We start from the raw sequence: 22288 nt of genomic DNA, 5'->3' as shown, positions 1-22288 counted from the left end.
TTGTTGTCTTTTCTGAATGGTATGTAGATGTTGTTTAGAAAAGGTCAACAAATCAAGTAGTAAAAAAAATATCCCAATCAAGGAACAACTAACTCAGACAAATAACCAAACAGTAAACAACAACCCAGAATACCTTCACAAACTTCAGTGTATGAACAGGGAGAAAACCCCACTCCCTTCCAGAGTGATGATGTTACCCAGTTGGGTCATGAAACGTCTGCAAGAAAACAACCAAGATTAGAGAGCATTAAGGACCCCCCCAGTCCTATGGTGCTGGAGATGAACTCTGGTGCTGGAGAAGACTCCTGCGAGTCCCTTGGACTGCAAGGCGATCAAACCGGTCAGTCCTAGAGGAGATCAACCCTGACTGCTCTTTAGAAGGCCAGATCCTGAAGCTGAAACTCAAATACTTTGGCCACCTAAGGAGAAGGAAGGACTCACTGGAGAAGAGCCTAATGCTGGGAAAGGTTGAGGGCAAGAGAAGAAAGGGACGACAGAGAATGAGGTGGCTGGATGGAGTCACTGAAGCAGTAGGCCTGAGCTTAAATGGACTCCAGAAGAAGGTAGAGGACAGGAAGGCCTGGAGGAACGTTGTCCATGGGGTCGCGATGAGTCGGACATGACTTCGCAGCTAACAACAACAACAACAGTCCTATTCCTCCACTTTCTCCTCCTCCTCCTCCTCCTCCTCTCCGCCAACCCTCCTCCCTTCTAACACTGATGGTGTTCCCTAGTTGGGTCATGAAACGTCTGCATGAAAACCACCAAGCTCAGAGAGCACCCAGGACCCCACAGTCCTCCTCTTCCTCTACCTCCTCCCAACCCTCCTAACACTGATGGTGTTCCCTAGTTGGGTCATGAAACATCTGCATGAAAACCACCAAGCTCAGAGAGCACCAAGGACCCCACAGTCCTCCTCTTCCTCTTCCTCCTCCCAACCCTCCTAACACTGATGGTGTTCCCTAGTTGGGTCATGAAACATCTGCATGAAAACCGCCTAGCTCAGAGAGCACCCAGGACCCCACAGTCCTCCTCTTCCTCTTCCTCCTCCCAACCCTCCTAACACTGATGGTGTTCCCTAGTTGGGTCATGAAACATCTGCATGAAAACCACCAAGCTCAGAGAGCACCCAGGACCCCACAGTCTTCCTCTTCCTCTTCCTCCTCCCAACCCTCCTAACACTGATGGTGTTACCTAATTGGGTCATGAAACATCTGAATGAAAACCACCTAGCTCAGAGAGCACCAAGGACCCCAGTTCAAGCCTGAGCTACAAAGATTCTGTTCTTTTGAAACATCTTTTTCTAGCAAGGGGGGGGGACATCTCCTCCCCCAGCACCAAACCTGGCCTTCACCTCTTGCCAAACAGGATGAAACCTAAGTGGAATTTTGCAGTCTCTAAGCCCAGAACACCACTTAATCCTCGTATTTCAGGCTTAGAGATGTTGGAAAATCGTGAATTGCCCATCTCTGTTTGTTTTTGCCGTTTGTTTAATTCCTTAAAAACCCTCTTTATCTTTAAAACATAAAGAAAGGCAATTTGAAGCACGATAGGAGGTCATAAAGGGATTGCAATTTCAGGACTGATAAAGAAAAATCCACTCAATGCACGTCGATAAAAGCTATAAAATCAGAAAGAAGCAGGGAAACAGGCCAGTCTAAAGGTTGTTAAAAACACAGCACGGAAGGAAGGGTGGTTCAGAGGACTCGGCAGGGTGTGTGTGTGTACGTGTGTTGGTGTGTGCAAGTGCGTGAGTGCGTGGCCATGCAAGGCAATGTCACCACCAAACCACCTTCAGAGTCATTAAAGATCTAACAGGATTATAAAAAGAGCACGCACATGTGCGTGCACACACATAAACCACACAACACAAACACACTTTTGGGGGGTTTTAGTGCCTTTGAGTCAGTGTTGACTCCTGGCAATCGCCTGGTCTGGTCTCCGTAGTTTTCTTGGCAAGGTTTTTTTTTTCCGGAAATGGTTTTGCAATATAGCTCTTCTTCCAAGGGCTGAAAGACACGGACTTATTTGTATACTTGTTTAAGTGAAATTATTATTTACTTGATTTCTTCTTTCAATTTAGGCTTTCAGGCTTCATTGAAAGCCTGAATTTAAACAGGGGATAAAAATCACCACACAAATAACATTTGCAATGCACAGGATATGAATTTAAACACCCTTGCTGTAAATCAGGTGTCTGACGAAAACCGTCTCTAACACGTTTTATTAAAAGACACAAACTTGGCCTTCTGATTTTGGGCTACTGTAAACGAACGCAGCTCTCTCCTCCTACTTAATTCTATAAAATGACTATAAAAGCAGCACCCACACCCTGGAACAGACGTACTTCGCAACCCTGAATCCTAGCTGAAAAAATTCAAGGGTTTGCAAGTATATTAATAAAGTTCTCAGCACACACACACACCAGAACCAGTGTGTGAAAAACGCCAAGCGCCAGGCATACGTGAAGGAGTCTTTTTTTTTAATGCATATCTTCAATCGTATGATGTTTGCCAGACGCTCTGCTTTGTGTACGTGTGTGTGTGTGTGCATGTGTGTGTTTAAATGCAATGGTTTCTGGTTTAGGAAAAATAGTTGAGGAATCTTTAAGATTCTGCCTGCTCTCTCTCTCTTCTCTTTCCTTTCTTTCTCTTTTTCTTCCTTCCTTCCTTCCTCTTTTTGCATGGAGAGAGACAGAGAGAGAGAGAAAAAAAAAGTCACCCAGCCAGCTTTCACACCTAAGGCAGGACTAGAACTCACCATCTCCTGGTGATTGGCCCAAAGTCACCCAGCCAGCTTTCATGCCCAAGGCAGGACTAGAACTCACCGTCTCCTGGTGATTGGCCCAAAGTCACCCAGCTAGCTTTCATGCCTAAGGAAGAGCTAGAATTCACTGTCCCCTGGTGATTGGCCCAAAGTCACCTAGCTTTCATGCCTAAGGCAGGACTAGAACTCACCGTCTCCTGGTGATTGGCCCAAAGTCACCCAGCTAGCTTTCATGCCTAAGGAAGAGCTAGAATTCACTGTCCCCTGGTGATTGGCCCAAAGTCACCTAGCTTTCATGCCCAAGGCAGGACTAGAACTCACCGTCTCCTGGTGATTGGCCCAAAGTCACCCAGCTAGCTTTCATGCCTAAGGAAGAGCTAGAATTCACTGTCCCCTGGTGATTGGCCCAAAGTCACCTAGCTTTCATGCCTAAGGCAGGACTAGAACTCACCGTCTCCTGGTGATTGGCCCAAAGTCACCCAGCTAGCTTTCATGCCTAAGGAAGAGCTAGAATTCACTGTCTCCTGGTGATTGGCCCAAAGTCACCTAGCTTTCATGCCTAAGGCAGGACTAGAACTCACCGTCTCCTGGTGATTGGCCCAAAGTCACCCAGCTGGCCATCATGGCTCAGGCAGGACTAGAACGCACTGGGACCTTAATCCCGAGAGCAAACTGACCTTCTATGTCTATCTTCCACTTCTCCAGTTCCTGGCACAGATTTTAGCGTGGTGAAGCTTTTCCTAAGTTGGCTGGGAAGCTGCCATTTTTAGAAACACTCATTCACTGTCATGAAGGTGGTTGTCACATGTAGCCTTGTGCCTTCCCCTCAATGTTCTTTTTGCTTTTTTCTCTTCGTTTCTCTCTGGTTTTCCACCCTTGGCAACGTTAAGACACATGGACTTCAGTTCCCAGAATTCCTCAGCTGGCATGCCTTAAGATGTGTGAACTTCAGCTCCCAGAATTCCCCAGGCAGCAAAGTTTAGGATATAGCTACTTCCGTTCTCAGAATTCCCCAACCAGCAAGCTTTAAGATTAGCGGCCTTCAACACCCAGGATTCCCCAGGCAGCAAGCTTTAAGATTTGTAAACTTCAGTTCCCAGAATTCCCAAGCCAGCACGCTTTAAGATGGGTAGACTTCAATTCCCAGAATTCCCCAGCCAGCATGCTTTAAGATGGCTTCTGGGGGTTGAAATCCACGTTATCTTCAAGGTGCCATGGTTGGGAATCCCTGTTTTAGATCACCGAGGCTCTGTGAAGGAAAAACACAAATTTATCTGCTGCTTTGTTTGCTGCTTCCAAAACACACGTTCCCCTCTGTTCTCCTTTACCTGTATCCAGGGCTTTTTTTGTCATAGAACGCTCAGAACGGAGTTCCGGCACCTTTTTTGGATGGAGCCATGTAGGGTAGGCAAGGCGGGTTTGACATGTGTGAATTCCGGCACCTTTTTCTTTTACAAAAAAAGCACTGCCTGTATCAAGGTTGCAGCTCCAACAGGCAACTCTGCAGGGCTGAACCCGGAGAAAAGGTTCAAATAGGAGGGGAGGCAGGCAGCCACCCACCAGACAAGAGGATGAAATGGCAACAGGTCTTCTCTATGCTTCCCCCCCCCCCCACACACACACACACGTCATACTTCAGAAAAGGCTGTTCCTCCACCCACCCACCCCAATGCAAATCTGGCCCATTTAAAGCTCTATTATTCCTGCATGCCTTTAAATCTGATTTACTCTTGAGCAATCGCTGCCCTTTATTCATCGACTTTTTTTTCTTTTTTTCTTTTTTTAAAGTCAGCCAGGGTCTTCACGGAATGCTTTTAGATCAGGGGTATCCAACCTTGGCCACTTTTAAGACCTGTGGACTTCAGCATGGCCTAGGTTGGACGCCCTTGCCTTAAATAATTCTATTTTTAGGCTACATGACATTTTACCTTTCTTTTTTTTTTTTGGTTTGTTTGTTTCCACGTTGCACAACTCCAACCGCCCAATCTGCACAATCTCCCCACAAGCCACGCAGCCATTTCCTTTGCTTTCCCCGAGAGGGGGGGGGATTTTACCGCCTTTTTTTTTCTTACAACCGACAAACCGCGCTCTTCAACTCACCCAGGAAAAGTTCAAGCACCATTCAGACGACCCGAGGTTGACCCGAGATTCAGCACGTGTGAACAAGGGCCGGGAGGAAATATTAACGGTGCGTAATCTTGCAGCGATGCCTCGAGTGACTTTCCAACCCCTGAGAGTTTTGATCACACGAGTTTGGATTGAATTAATTACCCCCGGGGGGGGGGGTTGGCGGTTGGGGGAGGAGAGAAATCGGGTGCAAGTCAATTCGTACCTGGCGGGGAGTCAGAAGCAGACAAACTGGGTTTAAACCTTGATTCGTTCAAGCTGGACCGGACCCGCTGGAGGGTCTTTTGCCTCTGTTAAAAGCTGGGGAGAGGCCCCCCACCCACCCACCCACCGTCGGACACTTCTGCCTATTTCAGCCCGGCTTTCAGAGGCGCAACTTTTTTTGGGGGGGGGGAAACACCTCCCCCCCTCCCTCCCCAGCCGGGCAGATGGTGCTGAAAGCAGACCCCCGAAGTTCCCCCGGCGGGGCAAGCTTAACCCTTTCCTGCCCTCCCGGCGCCAGGTAGACTGCTCCTGCCACTGGAGGCTCCGCATCCGGCGAGAAGGACCGGTCTCAGCTGCCGGCAAGCCGAGCCAAGCGGAGCCTCGGGCAGCTCTCCCCAGCTGCAAACTACAACTCCCAGAGTCCTTTTCCTTGCCTCCCTCCCCTTCTCCCCCACCCACGCGCCTCTCGCACCTGAAGAGCAGCCCCGCCTGCAGCGCCGCGGAGCTCCCGATGCCGCCGCCGCCGCCTCCCCTGCCTCCTGCACCCGCAAGCGCCCCGGGGCCGAGCTGGGGAGGGTCCCGGTGCCGCCCCGCCTGCAGTCGCCTCCTCCTCCTCCTCCTCCTCCTCCTCGCCTGGGCCCGCTCCTGCTCCGGCCGGGCGTAAACAAGCCGGGCACCCCGCTCACCTGCAGCCGCCAGCAGCAGCAGCAGCAGTACCCGGACCAGGTGAGTCGCCGCCGCCGAGCTGCAGGTGGACGGGCAGGTCAGGTGGGCGGCCGAAAGTCTCCGGGAGGGTCTGGAGAGGTCGGCGCTGCCTGGGAAGTTCCCAGCCGGGGCCAAAGGGGAGGCGGAGGGGCCCGGATGGGCTGGACTGGGCTGTCGCGAGGGGTCTGGGGTCCTCCTGGCTGTGGGACGGGAGGGGGGGGCGGGCGCCGCTTGCAAAGTTGCTTCGTTTCCCCTGCACGCAAGCAAACACACACACACACACACACACACACACAGAGAGAGAGAGAGAGAGAGATACACAGAAACACAGACACACAGACACACACGGAGAGATACAGACTCACACATAGAAATACACAAAGACATACACACAGACTCGCACACAAAGACACACACACACACAGAGAGAGAGAGAGAGAGAGAGACTCACACATAGAGATACACACAAACACAGACACACACGGAGAGATACAGACTCACACATAGAAACACACAAAAACATACACACAGACTCGCACACAAAGAGACACAGAGAGAGAGAGAGAGAGACTCACACATAGAGATACACACAAACACAGACACACACGGAGAGATACAGACTCACACATAGAAATACACAAAGACATACACACAGACTCGCACACAAAGACACACAGAGAGAGAGAGAGAGAGAGAGAGAGAAGATTCACACATAGAGATACACACAAACACAGACACACACGGAGAGAGACAGACTCACGCATAGAAACACACAGAAACATACACACAGACTCGCACACAAAGAGACACACGCAGAGAGAGAGAGAGACCTCCAGAGAGACAAACACATCCCGAGAGACACAAACGGACACACTCAGACACGGACGAGGAGAGCGAGACAGAGACACACACACACACACACACACACAGAGACTCGCAAACCACTCGACAGACACACACACACACACACAGACCGCGCACATGCACACCCCGCCTTCGCTGCTGACCCGGCCGCCCGAGAGGCGCGGCGCGATCCTTTGCGCTGGATCCAGTGGCGTAGCGTGGGAGGTGCAGGGGAGGCCGGCCGCACCGGGCGCAACATCTGGGGGGGGGCGCATTAGATGCATTTTACTTTAATTACATCAGTATTTTCATAACAAACAATACATGTGCTTAGGGGGTAAGGGTTTCTTTAACTAATCTAGTGGAAGAGACTCGAGTGCTAAAATCCACGGGTTAGGGGGCGCAAATTACTTGCCTTGCCCCGGGTGCTGACAACCCACGCTACGCCACTTGGATCGCAGCTGCTGCGCGGCCCTCCGGGCTGCGCTTGCCTTGCCTCCCTTCGCCGCGGAGCCGAACCCGCCCGCTTTGCTCTCCCCGGAGCGGGACGCTCTCCTCGGAAGGAGCCCCTCGCGGGGTCGCCCGGCTCCCTCCCAGCCGCCTTCCCTGCTGGCCGGCGGGACTTGGGCGCCGGTCCTGCGGGCTGGGGAAGTCGGTCCGCCCCGCTTGGCCCGGACCTTCTTGGCCTCGCCCTTCTCCGGAGGGCCGGGGCTGAATCCGGCCTTCTTCCTTCCCTCGGCCGGCCGGGCAAAAGCCAACCTCTCCGTTCTTTACGCCTGGCCGAGAAGCGGCTTCGCTTTCGCTCCGGAGTTCGCTTTAAGGCAGGGGTCTTCAAACTTGGCCCTTTTATGACTTGTGGACTTCAACTCCCAGAATTCCTCAGCCAGCTTTGCTGGCTGAGGAATTCTGGGAGTTGAAGTCCACAAGTCATAAAAGGGCCAAGTTTGAAGACCCCTGCTTTAAGGAACGAACCCCACTCTGAAATGGGGGTGGGGGAGAAAGCTGGGTTCAAGCAGTTGAAAGGGGGGGGGTCTGGTAGCCTCTGTTCAACCCCACGCATGCGATTCAGAGAGAAGCAACCTGGGGAGTGTGTGTTTGGGGGGGCTCCTTCCACGCCTTTGAAAAATATGCCTGTTGAGACTGAAAGGGGGCTACTCCCCCCCCAAGCTGATTTCTGGTCTGGGGTCTATCCCTTCCCCCTCCTCCTTTGCTTAAATAAAAACAAGGGCTCTGCTGGCATTCGGCTGCCCCCCCCTGCCCATTTGATAGAGAGGAATGAGCCCTCTTCCAAGCAGGAATTCTGTGGGACCCCCCCCCCCCTCCCGGTTCTTGTTTGCCTGGCTGGCTTCCCTGGAGGGGCTGGGTGAGGGGTGTCGTTGTGGATTGACTTAAATGCAATGCACGCACGCAATCCTTTCTGGGTGCAAGACGAGCCTTTTTGGGGGGACCCAGGGCAGGGTGGGGTGGGGAGGGGTTGATTAGAGCCTTTGAAAGCCCTCTCCGCCTGCCCTTTAATTAATGTTCCTTGCTGCTTTTTAACTTTTAATAAACTGTTTTTGTGAGTTTTTTTTAATATTAACAATAAAGGGAGTCCTCGACTCAGCTCAAAAATGTTCGCCCCTAAGCGAGAGATTTGTTAATGTGAGCTTTGCCCCCCATTTTATGATCTTCCTTGCCGGCGATGAAATAAATAAATCCCTGCAGTTTGTTAAGTTGGTAACACGGTTGCTAAGTGAATCCGGCTCCCTCCATTGATTTTGCCTGTCGGAAGGTTTGCCAAAGGGGAAATCACCTGACTCCCTTCCCGGGACGCTACAACCCTCATAAATAGGAGTCAGTTGCCAAGTGTCCTTAAATTTTGATCACGGGACCTAGGGGATGCCGCAGTGGTCATAAGTGTGAAAAACAATCGCAAGCAGTGGTGGGACTCAAATAGGTGAACAACGGGGTTCTCTGCGTGGATGCCACTTCCGGAAGTCCATTCTGGGCCTGGGCAACAAAAAAATTGGCTACCGGTTTTGCCGAAGCGGTGTGAACTGGCTGAATCCCACCACTGGTCACAAAAAGTTGCTTTTTCGGTGCCGTTGTAACTTCCAACGGTCACAAAACGAACTGTTGTAAGTTGAGGGCTGCCTGTCTTCTGATGACACCCCAGTTATGTGTCTCTGCTCCTGGCAAATTATTTATTTATTTATTTTATTTTATTGGATTTATATACCGCCCTTTCCCGAAGGACTCAGGGCGGTTAAGGAATGCCATCTGCTTATCTTGGTGTTTGGAGGCCGTGAGGGTCTAAATGGGCAACGATTGGCTTCAGATGAACAAGGTCAAGATTTGAGTGGGTTTGAGGCCTTCTGATTCTCGGACTTTGCAATCTTTGGGGCTGGATGGGGCTGCCCTGCCCCAGGCGAACCTACTGTGTAATCTGGGGTCCCCCTAGATCAGGGGTAGGCAACCTTGGCTCTTTTAGGACTGGTGGACTTCAACTCCCAGAATTCCTGAGCCAGCCATGCTGAGGAGAAATGGAGAGGTTGCCATGCTGAGCCATGCTGGCTCAGGAATTCTGGGAGTTGAAGTCCACCAGTCATAAAAGAGCCAAGGTTGCCTACTCCTGTTCTAGATTTACACTGCCTGCTTCAGAAACAGGTCGCAGTCATGGCCAGGAGGACTTTGGGTTTGTGTGTCAGCTGTGTCTGTTCCTGGATCGAAAAGCCCTGCTTCTTCTTATTTAATTAGAATAGACTAACAGACTTGGAGTAGGGACGCGGTGGCTCAGTAGGTTAGGACGCTGAGCTTGTCGATCAGATGGTCGGCAGTTTGGTGGGTCAAATCCCGAGTGCCACATACTCATTACTCGTCCCAGCTTCTGCCAACCTAGTAGTTCGAAAGCACGTAAAAATGCAAGTAGAAAAATAGGGACCACTATGGTGGGAAGGTAACAGCGTTCTGTGCGCCTTTGGCGTCTAGTCATGTGGCCGACATGACCACGGAGACGTCCTTGGACCAGCACCGGCCCCTAGAGTCGGAAACGACTAACACGCATGTGCGGGGGAACCTTAACCTTTACTTTAACAGAGTTGGAAGGGACTAACAGTCTCTTCCTCCAGTGATGAAGCTCCCACAACTTCTGAAGGCAAGCTGTTCCACTGCTTGATCGTTCTCACTGTCAGGAAATTTCTCCTTATTTCCAGGTTGAATCTCTCCTTGATCAGTTTCTATCCGTTATTCCTTGTCTGGCCTTCAGGTGCTTTGGAAAATAGGTTGACCCCCTCCTCTCTGTGGTAGCCCCTCAAATATTGGAAGACTGCTGTCACGTCTCCCCTGGTCCTTCTCTTCATTAGACTAGCCATGCCCAGTTCCTGTAACATTCTTCATATGTTTTAGCCTCCAGACCCCTAATCATCTTTGTTGCTCTTCTCTGCACTTTTTCTAGAGTCTCAATATCTTTTTTATAGTGTGGTGATCGAAACTGGATGCAGTATTCTAGGTGTGGTCTTACTAAGGCTTTATAGAGTGGTCTTATTCATTGTTTATTAAATTTGCTTGCCACCCATCTCATCGCAAGGCGACCCATTATAGCAGAGGGACCTTCAAACGTGGCCCTTTTATGACTTGCGGACTTGAGGAATTCTGTGAGTTGAAGTCCGCAAGTCATAAAAGGGCCACGTTTTAAGACCCCTGCTTTACAGTCACTTCCAGATTGGGCTACTGTAATGTGCTCTTCGTGGGGCCGCCCTTGAAGAGTATCCAGAAGCTCCTGCTGCTCCAGAATGCAGTGATGCAGGCAGTTGCGCGTGTTTTCAAGTGTGACACCTCTGTTCTGGGAATTGCATTGGCTGCTAGTTTGCTTCCAGATGCTATTCGAGGTGTGTGTGTGTGTGTGTGTGTGTGTGTGTGTGTGTTTTTAACCTTCCAAGCCTTTCGTGGAGTGGGTACTGAGCTTTTGGATCCCTCCTCCTGGATTTCACCTGACCATCCCATCGGATTCAGCAGAGCGGGTATATATTTAATTATTTATTAGATTTTGATGTCTTCGTTGCAGGCGGTCCTCCATCCAGAACCATTCCTTGGGTGACCGTTCAAAGTTACAGCCGCACTGAAAAAAGTGGCTTAATCTTGACTTTGTTCATCTGAAGCCAGTTGTTGCCCATCTAGACCCACACTGCCTCCAAACACTGGGATAATCAGATGGCATTCCTTAATTTGCCAGGAGCAGAGAGACATAACTGGGGTGTCATCAGAATACAGGCAGTCCTCGACTTACAACAGTTCATTTAGTGACCATTGGAAGTTACAACGGCACTTAAAAAAGCGACTTTTTGTGACCAGTGGTGGGATTCAGTCGGTTCGCACCACTTCAGCAGAACCGGTAGCCAATTTTTTTATTGCCCGGGCCCAGAATAGACTTCCGGAAACGTCATCCACACAGAGAACCCCGTTGTTCACCTTTTTGACTCCCACCACTGCTTGTGACCATTTTTCACACTTATGACCATTGCGGCATCCCCGTGATCAAAATTCGGACGCTTGGCAACTGACTCCTATTTATGACGGTCATAGCATCCCGGGGGGGGGGTGTCAGATGATTTCCCCTTTTGCGACCTTCTGACCAGCAAAGTCAAAGGAGGAAGCCAGATTCCGCTTAACAACCGTGTGACTAACTTAACAGCTCCAGCGATTCACTTAACAACTGTGGTGAGAAAGTTCATCAAATGGGGCAAAACTCACTTAGCGGCAGATATTTGGGGTTTGATTGTGGCCATAAATAGAGGACTACCTGTACTTTGTCAATAATGTTTCACAGGCCCTGGGTGGCAGATCTTCTGTGTCCCGGCAGCCACCCCAAGGAATCCCGTTCACTCCCCTGAGGTGAGGTTAGTTCCATTCCTGTTCAGGTTCCCTAAAATTGCTTAAGAAGACCTTACGGGCAGCCCTCGACTGACGACCACAGGGGAGCACAAAAAATTATGTTGCTAAACAAGACGTTAAGTGAGTTTGGCCCAGTTTTACACCCTTTCTGGCCCTCAGTTGCTAAGTGAATCACTGCAGTTGTTAAATTAGTCATGTGGTTGCTAAACGAATCTGGCTTCCCCATGGACTTCGGTTGTCAGAAGGTCGCAAAAGGGGACCTCGTGACCCTGGGACACGGCAACCGTCATTAATGGGAGTCGGTTGTCAAGCGTCGGAATGTAAGTCACGTGGCCAGGGGGAGGCTACAACAGTCGTACGTGAAAAAAACCATCCTGTCACTTTTTTCAGCGCTGTTGTAATTTTGGGCAGTGACTAACTGAGCTGTTGTAAGTTGAGGGGGGGTGGTGTCGATAATTTTACATAAAATGGCAAATTAGCAGGTGGCCTGGAATGTGGGCAAAGCGGGCCTTGCACAAGCCCTGTTGGAGTTACAAGATTGTGTGCGGCTCTCGTTGCGCTTGCAAAGCTAATCTTGTCTTGCGGTTACAGTATTTTCGTACCCAAAATAACAGAATTAAAGCTTGCCTTGCACCACGTGATTTTTCTTCCTGCGGAGACGAGGCTACTTCCTCCAGTCATGCAACTCTGCACCCAACCCTTGATTCCTGTTCTGCACCATAGGTTTGGAGGAGTGCAAAAATAGGGGAATTGAAATTTCCCAGGGGTGTCTGTTTCATGCGTAGAACGCTGGACACCCCCCCCCCCCACACACACACACACAGTTTTGGCAGGATGGAAAGAGAGCAGGGGGCTTGGATTGTCCCATCAAAAAACCAAATGGAAAAAAAAACTTGATGCCTGACGTTCCCCCCCCCTATGTATGTATGTATGTATGTATGTATGTATCTATCTATCTATCTATCTATCTATCTATTTCTTTACATTTCTTTTATTTATCATCTATTATCTACTTCTCATCTATCATCTATTTGCCTACCTACCTACCTTCTCTCTCTCTCTCTCTCTCTCTCTCACACACACACACACACACACACAAACACACCCCTGTCTTTCATCTCTCTCTGTTTGGGACTCTGGTCAGGACTTTGGCATCTTCGCTGCCAATGGGAGCCAAGGGCCACTGAAAGACCCATTGTCCCAGGCTGCCTTCGCTTACAAGATGTTCCTCTTTCGTTCCGGTCCTTTCCTACTCCAACTCTCCTTCAAATGCAACTATCTGTCTATCTCTGTCTGTCTGTCTGTCTGTCTGTCTTTCTCTATTATCTATCTATCTATCTATCTATCTATCTATCTATCTATCTATCTATCTATCTATCTATATTTACCTACCTACCTTAATACTGAACCAATAATCAGGCAGTATCAACACTACTAGGGCAAGCCACTAATATGCAAGCAGAGAGGAAAGCCTTCTCATCTAGCACTGATGATGTTACCTAGTTTGGGTCATGGATCGTCTGCCAGGAAAGAAGCAAGCCCAGAGACTTCCCAATTCAACCCTGAGCACCAAATCTTCTTTTCTAGTGGTAAAAGAGCATCTGTCTCTAGCAGGAAGATTTGGACCATGGGGACCTCCATCGCGTCCCCCAGCTCCTGACGACTCATTTCAGGGACAGCAACCTGAAAAGCTGTGGGGTTGTGATTCCTGACTTGTTTTGGCCGCCAGAAAAGGCAAGAAAGAGGTTAAAACAGGCTCTGAGTTCAGGTCAGTGAGCCTAAAGTTGCAGCAATTATCCCACCGTGCATCTCTCTAAATGTGGCATGCATGATGGAGGGCACCAGCCTATCTTCCTGATAATAGAGATGACACTGGGGCTTCCACCCTTATTCCCCATTGATGCCCTCCTCGCGAGTAAACCTGGCCAGCCTCTTTCGCAACATGCCCAGTGGGAGTGGGTTGTCTGCCCTTTCCTGCAGACTCTTGTCTCGGTCTAATTAGCTGTCCCAAGTGCTCAAGGACTGTAATGTGTTTTAATAGCTGGGCTGGGTGACTGAGATGTCTTTTAATCTGCCTGCCTGCCTGCCATTTCTCCCCAGCTGTATAATTGTCAAGGGGCTGCAGGAACAAAATGAGCAGATGCTCGTTCTTCAGGCTGCAATTATTTTTTTTGGTGCAGGGGGCTGGGGGGGGGGAAGGAGGCCCCCTTCCAAGCGGGATCCTGTCCTGAGAGAGTGAGGTCTGATGGAGATTCAGCAAGAAGGGTCCGTGCAATGTTCAATTTAGGCTTTTAAGGCAGCTCTGCCCTTTTGGGTTTGTGGGGTAAACTTGCTCTAGTCAGTGGATGCTCAAAACCCCAATTAGCAAAGGCAGGTTTGGAGGTAGTGACAGATTTGATTTTCCTGGGCTCCAAGATCACTGCAGATGGGGACTGTAGCCAAGAAATTAAAAGACGCTTGCTCCTCAGGAGGAAAGCCATCGCAAATCTAGACAGCACACTAAAAAGCAGAGACATCACCCTGTCAACAAAAGTGCGTATAGTCAAGGCTATGGTCTTCCCAGTTGCAATGTATGGCTGTGAAAGTTGGACCATAAGAAAGGCCGAGCGCCAAAGAATGGAGGCCTTTGAACTCTGGTGCTGGAGAAGACTCCTGCGAGTCCCTTGGACTGCAAGGCGATCAAACTGGTCAGTCCTAGAGGAGATCAACCCTGACTGCTCTTTAGAAGGCCAGATCCTGAAGCTGAAACTCAAATACTTTGGCCACCTAATGAGAAGGAAGGACTCCCTGGAGAAGAGCCTAATGCTGGGAAAGGTTGAGGGCAAGAGAAGAAGGAGACGACAGAGAATGAGGTGGCTGGATGGAGTCACTGAAGCAGTAGGCGTGAGCTTAAATGAATTCCAGAAGATGGTAGAGGACAGGAAGGCCTGGAGGAACGTTGTCCATGGGGTTGCAATGGGTCAGACACGACTTCGCAACTAACAACAACAACAAGGTTTGGTCTTCAAACAGCCCCAAGTCTACCGCTCGTTTGTGGCAGTTATTAAGTGAATGCTACGGTCATTAAACGAGTATGGAGGTGGTTAAATCCATTAGGCCCAGTGAGTGTTTTTTTGTTGGAAACTGGATGCAAATGCTTGAAACTACACTAGTCCTTTCTTAATGACTTGTCCTCAGCTAACGACTGCTGAAAGGTACGACGGATCTCCCCAGAGCTATTTATGATCTGTTTTGAAATTCTGATGCCTGCCCCCCGCTCCCTCCCCTGTGGTCCCATGATTGCATTTTGGGAGTTTGGCAACCCTCTCGTGGTTATGCAAGTTTCTGGTGAATGTCTACATTTTTGCTAGTTTCAAGTGCTAATGTCGAGTTTCTAGCAAAAAATATTCATTGGGTATAATGGATTCATTTAACAACCACCTTGCTCATTTAATGACCGTGGCTTTCACTTAATGACTACCACAAACAAGGTGGCACAATCAGTCATGGTGACATGGTGAATGAATGAACCTTTATTGTCAAAGTACAACCATGTATACAGTGAGATTGGCTCAGCCTCCCTTCGTGCCCCCACCACCACAACTCACAGTGACAACAAACCCACCATCTTGTTACACCATGAGAGCTAGTTGCACAACACACCGGCCTGGCAAGTCAATCATACATAAAATTATAGAATTATTTCCCATTCAAGAGCCTGACAGCCCATGGATAAAAGCTGTTCTTCAGCCTGTTGGTACGGCTGGCTTTACTCCTGTATCTCCTATCTGATGGTAGGAGAGTAAAGAGGTACCAACCAGGGTGTGAGTCGTCCCTGAGAATTTTCCTCACTCTTCCAAGGCAGTGGGTCCTGGCAAGGTCATCCATTGGTGTCAGGGAACAGCCCACAATGTTTTGTGCTGTGCTCACCATCCTCTGTGAGCTGTTTAACCACCATCCATTTCGTATCACTGTAATTTGAAGCTCAGTGACAGTCGTAAGTCAAGGACTATATGTAGTTCCTTGTGAAACCTAAGGAGCTGAGTCCTCCCCTCCCTGCAGGATTGTATTTTGCAAAAAAAAAAAAAAGAGAGAGAGAGAGAGAGAGAGAGAGAGAGAATTTGGTTGCTGGTTGAGTGACAGGATGGATAGGTCTCTGTCATCCTTCCCAGGTAAACCAGATAGGAAACGTAACTAGATGGTTTAATTCTGCATTTGTCAGGTGGGAAAGATCAAATCCACACAAGAAGGTCCAATTAAACTGATTTATTGTTAAAAGCCTCTGTACAGGGGGTAAAAGTAAAAGTCAGCACCTGCTTGGAATTAGATAAGGGTCAGCGGCACTCAAGGGAGCTTTAGACTGAGTTTGCTTGTGGCTACGTAGGAATTCTAGGCTGATTCCTCTTTTGACTCCGTCCCCCAGCTTCTGCCATCCCTTCTCCTACAGCTTTATGGTAAAGTTACATGAACAGAACCTTGCAAATCTGAAAGAACATAGGATTATAGGGATGGAAGGGACCTGGAAGGTATTTTAATCCATCCCCATGATCAAGCAGGAGACCTCATACCAGGGGTCCCCAAACCTGGTCCATGGCCTGATGCCATGGCCTGTTGGGAACTGGAGGTTTCGAATTATTTCTAGCAGGATTTATTAGATTCTGTAGCAACTTTGTTCCTTTGTTCCAACATCTGTCTTGTAAATTTGCAGGATTCTTTTTTCTCGCCATGTATACATACATACATACATCTGAACTAGACTGTGTTTTTTTTCTGTGTCATATTGTGTGGATATGGGTATAAGCATAGTTTTTTTCATGTCCATGTAGTGTATATTGGAGGTAGCTATTCTCTGAGAGCTGAATGCAGCAAAATTTCATTTTAATGTACGCTGATTAGTGTACATTTAAAGTGAAAAAATTTATATCTATCTATCTATCTATCTATCTATCTATCTATCTATCTATCTATCTATCTATATCTCACAAAGTTGCATTTGCACAAGCAGTATACACAGACATGAAACCATCTCCTTTCCCCCTACCACCACCCCGCTGCCTCCCCCATTGCCGCCGGTCCCCAGAGCCAAAAAGGTTGGGGACTGCTGCTTTATACTATCCAGGTCAAATGGTTGTCCAGTCTACTTTTGAAAACCTCCATTGGTGGACCATGCCCAACTCTGGGAAGCAAGCTATTCCATTTAATAGTTGTTCTCACTGTCAGGAAATTTCTCCCAGAATGGATCTCTTTTCCATAAGCTTCCACCCATTAGTTCTTGTCCTGCCCACAGGTGCTTTGGAGAATAAGTCAGTCCCCTTTTCCCTATGGCAATGCCTCAAATACTGGGTGCTATCATGTTGCCCTTAGTCTTTTCTTTTTGACAGGCTAGAGACATACCTAGCTCCCTGAGCTGTTCTTCATATGAGCGTAGCCTCCATGCCAAACTTCTCTCCACCACATTTAATGGATGGAAATTAATCAAGGAGAGAAGCAACCTGGAATTAACTTCCTAACAAGTGAGGGCAATCAACCAGTGGAACAGCTTGCCTCCAGACGTTGTGGGTGCTCCATCGTGGGAGGTTTTTGCAAACCTCTGACAGCCACTTGTCTGAAATGGTATAGGGTCTCCTGCTTGAGCAGGGGGTTGGACTAGAAGACCTCCAAGGTCTGTTCCAGCTCTATTCTATTCTATCCATTAGGTCAGACATGTCAAACACAAGGCCCGGGGGCCGGATCCAGCCCACGAAGTGGTTTCATGTGGCCCGCGAAGCCATCCTGGAAACAGTGAGGAAACGGCCCCCACTGCCTTGGCCCTGGCCCAGAGACCCTCCTCCTGCCAGAGACCCTCAGATCTGTCCCACTCCTGCCCAGGCCCCCATAGGCACCCTTGATGCGAAGGATGTAGAGCTGGCCACGCCCACCCAGTAGGCCATATACACTCTAGCCACGCCCACCCAGTAGGCCACGCCCACCCTGGCCATACCCACCCAGCCCCCTGAGGGCAACCGCAATGCTGATGCGGCCCTCAATGAAATTGAGTTTGACACCCCTGCATTAGGTGGATCCTTCCCAAGTTTCTTCTCTGACTGTTGAACCACTGGGGGCTCCTGCCTCTCTTCTCTAATTGTTTCCCAAGCTGTGTCTCTTTCCTTCTTCCCCGAAGGCCATTTCCACATTCCCTTACAGTCTCTGTCACTTCAAAGCTGAACCTGGAAACCCTTACAGGCAGCAAAATGGGTGGTTGTGTGGGTGGAGAGACACACCTCGAAGCTCCCGCAAAGATGCTTCACAACATGGGTTGCAATTGTGTCTTGGCAGAGCCAGCCTGCAAGCTGCAGAATTCACATGGTGTGAACAAACCCTGCTGGCTAATTTGATCAAATCTCACTCTCCAAAGACGCATCTGGCTGCTTGTCTTTTTCTGGCCACCGACGTGATTTTTCAACTTCTTCCAGGCTGGAACACAGTTTCTCCTCTTTCGCCTTCTGAAAATTGTTCTTTATTGTTCATTCGCTCTTTGCCAGAGTTCAGACCTCACGGTCAGATGGTTGCAAATCACAGTAGCCAGGACAGTTTCGCTGTGGTTGGTTGGTTATGATTCTTAAATTTCACAATTTAGTATGCAGTAATTGCTTCCTGCCCTCAGTTCACGATAAGGACCTACAAGTGCTAATTATATTTTTTTTTTAGGATTTTTATTTTATTTTTTATCTTTCTACCTGTTGCACACGGGGTAGGCTGGGAGGAGGCAGGAAACAAGAGAGGAAATAGCTTTTTAACTGTCCCATGTCCATTTCTAATCCTTCCTAGAAGGAAGTTAAAATATAAGCTTAGTCTAGTGGTTAAAGGCACCAGGCTAAAAATCAGGAGACTGAGTTCTACTCGTGCCTTAGCAATGAAAGCCAACAATGGCTTTGAGCCAATCATCAAGAAAGAGTGAGTTCTAGTTTTGCCTTAGGCATGACAGCCGAGTGAGTGACTTTCGGCTAATCACCAGGAGACGGTGACTTCTAGTCCTGCCTTAGACATGAAACTGACTCAGTGACTCTGGGCCAATGAGTTCTACTTCCACATTAGGCTCAAAAGCCAACTGGATATCTTTGGGCAAATCAACAGGAGATGGTGAGTTCTAGTCTCACTTTAGGCATGAGAGCTGACTGGGTGACTTTGGGCCAACCAACCGGAGACGGTGAGTTCTAGTCCCGCCTTAGCCATGAAAGCCAGTTTGGTGATATAACAACAACAACAACAGCAATAACAACAACAATAATAATAATCTTGGAAGGGACCTTGGAGGTCATCTAGTCCAACCCCCTGCTCAGGCAGGAAACCCTATACCATTTCAGACAAATGGCTGTCCAGTCTCTTCTTAAAAACTTCCAGTGTTGGAGCATTCACCGCTTCTGGAGGCAGGTTGTTCCACTGGTTAATTGTTCTAACTGTCAGGAAGTTTCTCCTTAGTTCTAGGTTGCTTCTCTCCTTGACTAGTTTCCATCCGTTGCTTCTTGTCCTGCTTTCAGGTCCTTTGGAGAATAGCTTGACTCCCTCTTCTTTGTGGCAGCCCCTGAGATATTGGAACACTGCTATCATGTCACCTCTCACCCTTCTCTTCGTTAAACTACACATACCCAATTCCAGCAACCGTTCCCTATATGTTTTAGCCTCCAGTCCCCTAATCATCTTTGTTGCTCTTCTCTGTACTCTTTCTAGAGTCTCGACATCTTTTTTACATCGTGGCGACCAAAACTGGATGCAGTATTCCAAGTGTGGCCTTACCAAGGCCTTGTAAAGTGGTATTAGTACTTCACATGATCTTGATTCTATCCCTCTGTTAATGCAGCCTAGCGCTGTGTTGGCTTTTTTGGCAGCTGCAGCACACGGCTGGCTCCTATTTAAGGGATTCTCCACTAGGACTCCGAGATCCCTCTCACAGTTGCTACTATCGAGCAAGGTACCACTTATTTTGGACCAATCACTGGGAAAAGGTAAATTCTAGTCTTGCCTTAGACACAAAAGCTGGCGAGATCATTTGGGGCTAATCCAGGGGCAGGCAACCTCGGCTCTTTTATGACTCATGGACTTCAACTCCCAGAATTCCTGAGTCAGCTCAGGAATTCTGGGAGTTGAAGTCCATGAGTCATAAAAGAGCCGAGGTTGCCTACCCTTGGGCTAGTCCCTTTCTTTCAGCCCATCCCACACACTGAAGTCCACACATGATAAAGCTGCCAAAGCTGAGAGACTTTGCTCTGAAGGAAAGTTGCCCCGTAGCTTTTGACCCTTCCCATCCATGTTAATTCAGAAAAAGTTTAATGAAGCCCCCCCAGTCTCTTGGCCAAGTGTTTTTTTTTCCTTCTGGGGCCTCTGCCAAGCCTCGACACCCCCACGCTCGCCAGGGAAAAGAAATGCCATCTGTATCTGCTAAGTGAAGCCTTTACCAGCCTTATTTTTAAACCCAATATTTTAAACACATGGCAGATGGGACTTCTCTCGTTTTGGAAGATAAGGCCAAGCGGCTTTTCAGAAGCCGAGCAGAAGCAAAACTGATTTGGAAGGGGGGGGGAAAGTCAGCAACACAGATTCACTGAGACAGGAGCGTTCGGCCACAATTGAGCCCACAATTTCTCCTACAAAGCGAAACATTTGTGAAGTGAATTCTTATTTTATGACCTTTCTTGCCACTGCTGTTTGTTATAAGTGAATCACCGCATTTGTTGAGTTAGTGACCCGGTTGTTAAGTGAATTGGGCTTCCCCATTGACTTTGCCTGTCAGAAGGTCGCAAAAAAGGGGATCACACGACCCCGGGCCGCTGCGACCGTCATAAATACGAGCCAGTTGCCTAGCAGTCTGAATGTTGCTCACCTGACCATGGGGAGGCTGCAACGGTCGTAAGTCTGAAAAACGGTCGGAACTCACTTTTTTCAGTACCGTTGTAACTTTGAACGGTAAGTAAGCGAACGGTTGTAAGTCATGGACTAGTTCTTGATTTGCAACCATTTGTTGAGTGATAGTTCAAAGTTACAACATTGCCTTTTTTTACACTTAGGACCGTTGCATCATTTCCATGGTTATGTGATAAAGATTTGGACGCTTAGCAACTGTCTCAAGTTGATGACGGTTGCAATATGCTGGGGTCATGCGATCAAAATTCGGATGCTTGGCAACTGACTCGTACTTATGACGGTTGCAGTGTCCCAGGGTTCTGTGAACACTTTCTGGGACCTTCTGACCAGCGAAGTTAGTGGGGGAAGCCAGATTCACTTCACAACCGAGTTACTAACTTAACTGCAGCATTTCGCTTAACAACCGTGGCAAGAAAGGTCATAAAACAGGGCAAAGTTTAAGAACTGCCTCAATTAACATCAGAAATTTTGGGGTAGAAAGTCAAGGATTACCTAGAGGCCATCTAGTGCAAGGGTAGGCAACCTTGGCTCTTTTATGACTCGTCGACTTCAACTCCCAGAATTCCTGAGCCAGCTATGCTGAGGGAAAAGGTTTCCAAGCTGAGCCATGCTGGCTCAGGAATTCTGGGAGTTGAAGTCCATGAGTCAATAAAAGAGCCAAGGTTGCCTACCCTTGCCTTAGAAATATGGACTTCAACTCCCAGAATTCCTGAGCCAGCCATGCTGAGGGGAAAGGGAGAGGTTTCCAAGCTGAGCCATGCTGGCTCAGGAATTCTGGGAGTTGAAGTCCACGAGTCATAAAAGAGCCAAGGTTGCCTACCCCTGCCTCTAGTGTAATAAAATAAAATAAACACGACTTTAGCTCAAACTCCATTTAACAGTTCATTAACTTGTAACTATAATCCTGTATTTAGCTCTGGGAAGTGGGGGGGGGAAAGTGGGTGGGTTTGGGGTGGGAGGGATTTGGGGATATATTGTAAAATTTTGTTTTTGTAAAACTCTTTAATAAAAAAAACTTCCAAAGTGCATGGAGGAAAAAAAACAAGGAAGAATGGGTTCTTAGAGCTGGGTTAAACATTGGTGGCACCAGTGCTGCAAAATAGCTGAGAATTTGCCAGGCTAAGTCACGGCATCTAGTTGACCTTGGTGGAGCTGTAAAAAAACTGAGCAGGGGCAAATTTTATTATCCCATTCTAGGTAGTTATGTTTCCTTTGAGATTTGGGTGTTTGCTGTTCTGGTTGGCTGTGTGCCTCTTTGTATTTGCATTTTTTTTAAAAAAAAAAATTGTATTTGCAAGTCTCCCCCCTCCCGAGATTTGTCATGGAGTCAGGCAGCTTGAAAATTTGAATAAACAAAAAAAAAAAAACCACAAATATATGGGTCTTTTGGCTGTCAATAAAAATGATTTTAAAAATCGGATTGGAGACCACCAGGAAATTTCCAAAGCTATAGACTGGAGTAAGAAGTTATAAAAATCTTGGAAGAAGACAAGTACCAAACCATCTATTAATAGGCAATTAACCTACTGCATAATCAGGAAGGATCAGAAAGGTATCATTTTGAGTGCCAAAAGGGAGAGGGAGGGGGCTTGGGGGAGGAGGAGGAGGAGGAGGAGAACTAAGGGGTCCTTGGTACTTTCTGAGCTTGGTGGTTTTCTTGCAGACGTTTCATGATCCAACTACCATATTTTCCGGCGTATAAGATGACTTTTTAACCCATGAAAATCATCTCAAAAGTTGGGGGGTCGTCTTATATGCCCAGTCGTCTTATACGCCGGAAAATATGGTAGGTAGCATCATTAGAGCAAGAAGGGAAGGGGTTTGGGAGGAGGAGGAGGAGGAGGACTGTGGGGTCCTGGTGCTCTCTGAGCAATTCTATGAGTAGGGTTTGCAGAGT

The 22288-nt window shown here is 48.4% G+C and overlaps 1 protein-coding gene across 1 annotated transcript in view; it reads left to right on the top strand.

The window, feature by feature from the left end:
- Window positions 1-5571: 5571 nt before the first annotated feature.
- The window catches only part of MYORG (myogenesis regulating glycosidase), a 33064-nt gene continuing 16347 nt past the window's right edge, over window positions 5572-22288 (top strand). The window contains exon 1 of the mRNA XM_083354836.1: window positions 5572-5823. The gene's annotated coding sequence lies outside the window, so the exon portion shown is untranslated. The remainder of the gene's footprint in view (window positions 5824-22288) is intronic.

The sequence above is a fragment of the Vipera ursinii genome (assembly GCF_947247035.1).
Source record: "Vipera ursinii genome assembly, chromosome: 2".
Lineage (NCBI taxonomy): Eukaryota > Metazoa > Chordata > Lepidosauria > Squamata > Viperidae > Vipera > Vipera ursinii.
The sequence above is the reverse complement of the archived record's forward strand: the minus strand, read 5'-3'. Positions and strand labels throughout refer to the sequence as shown.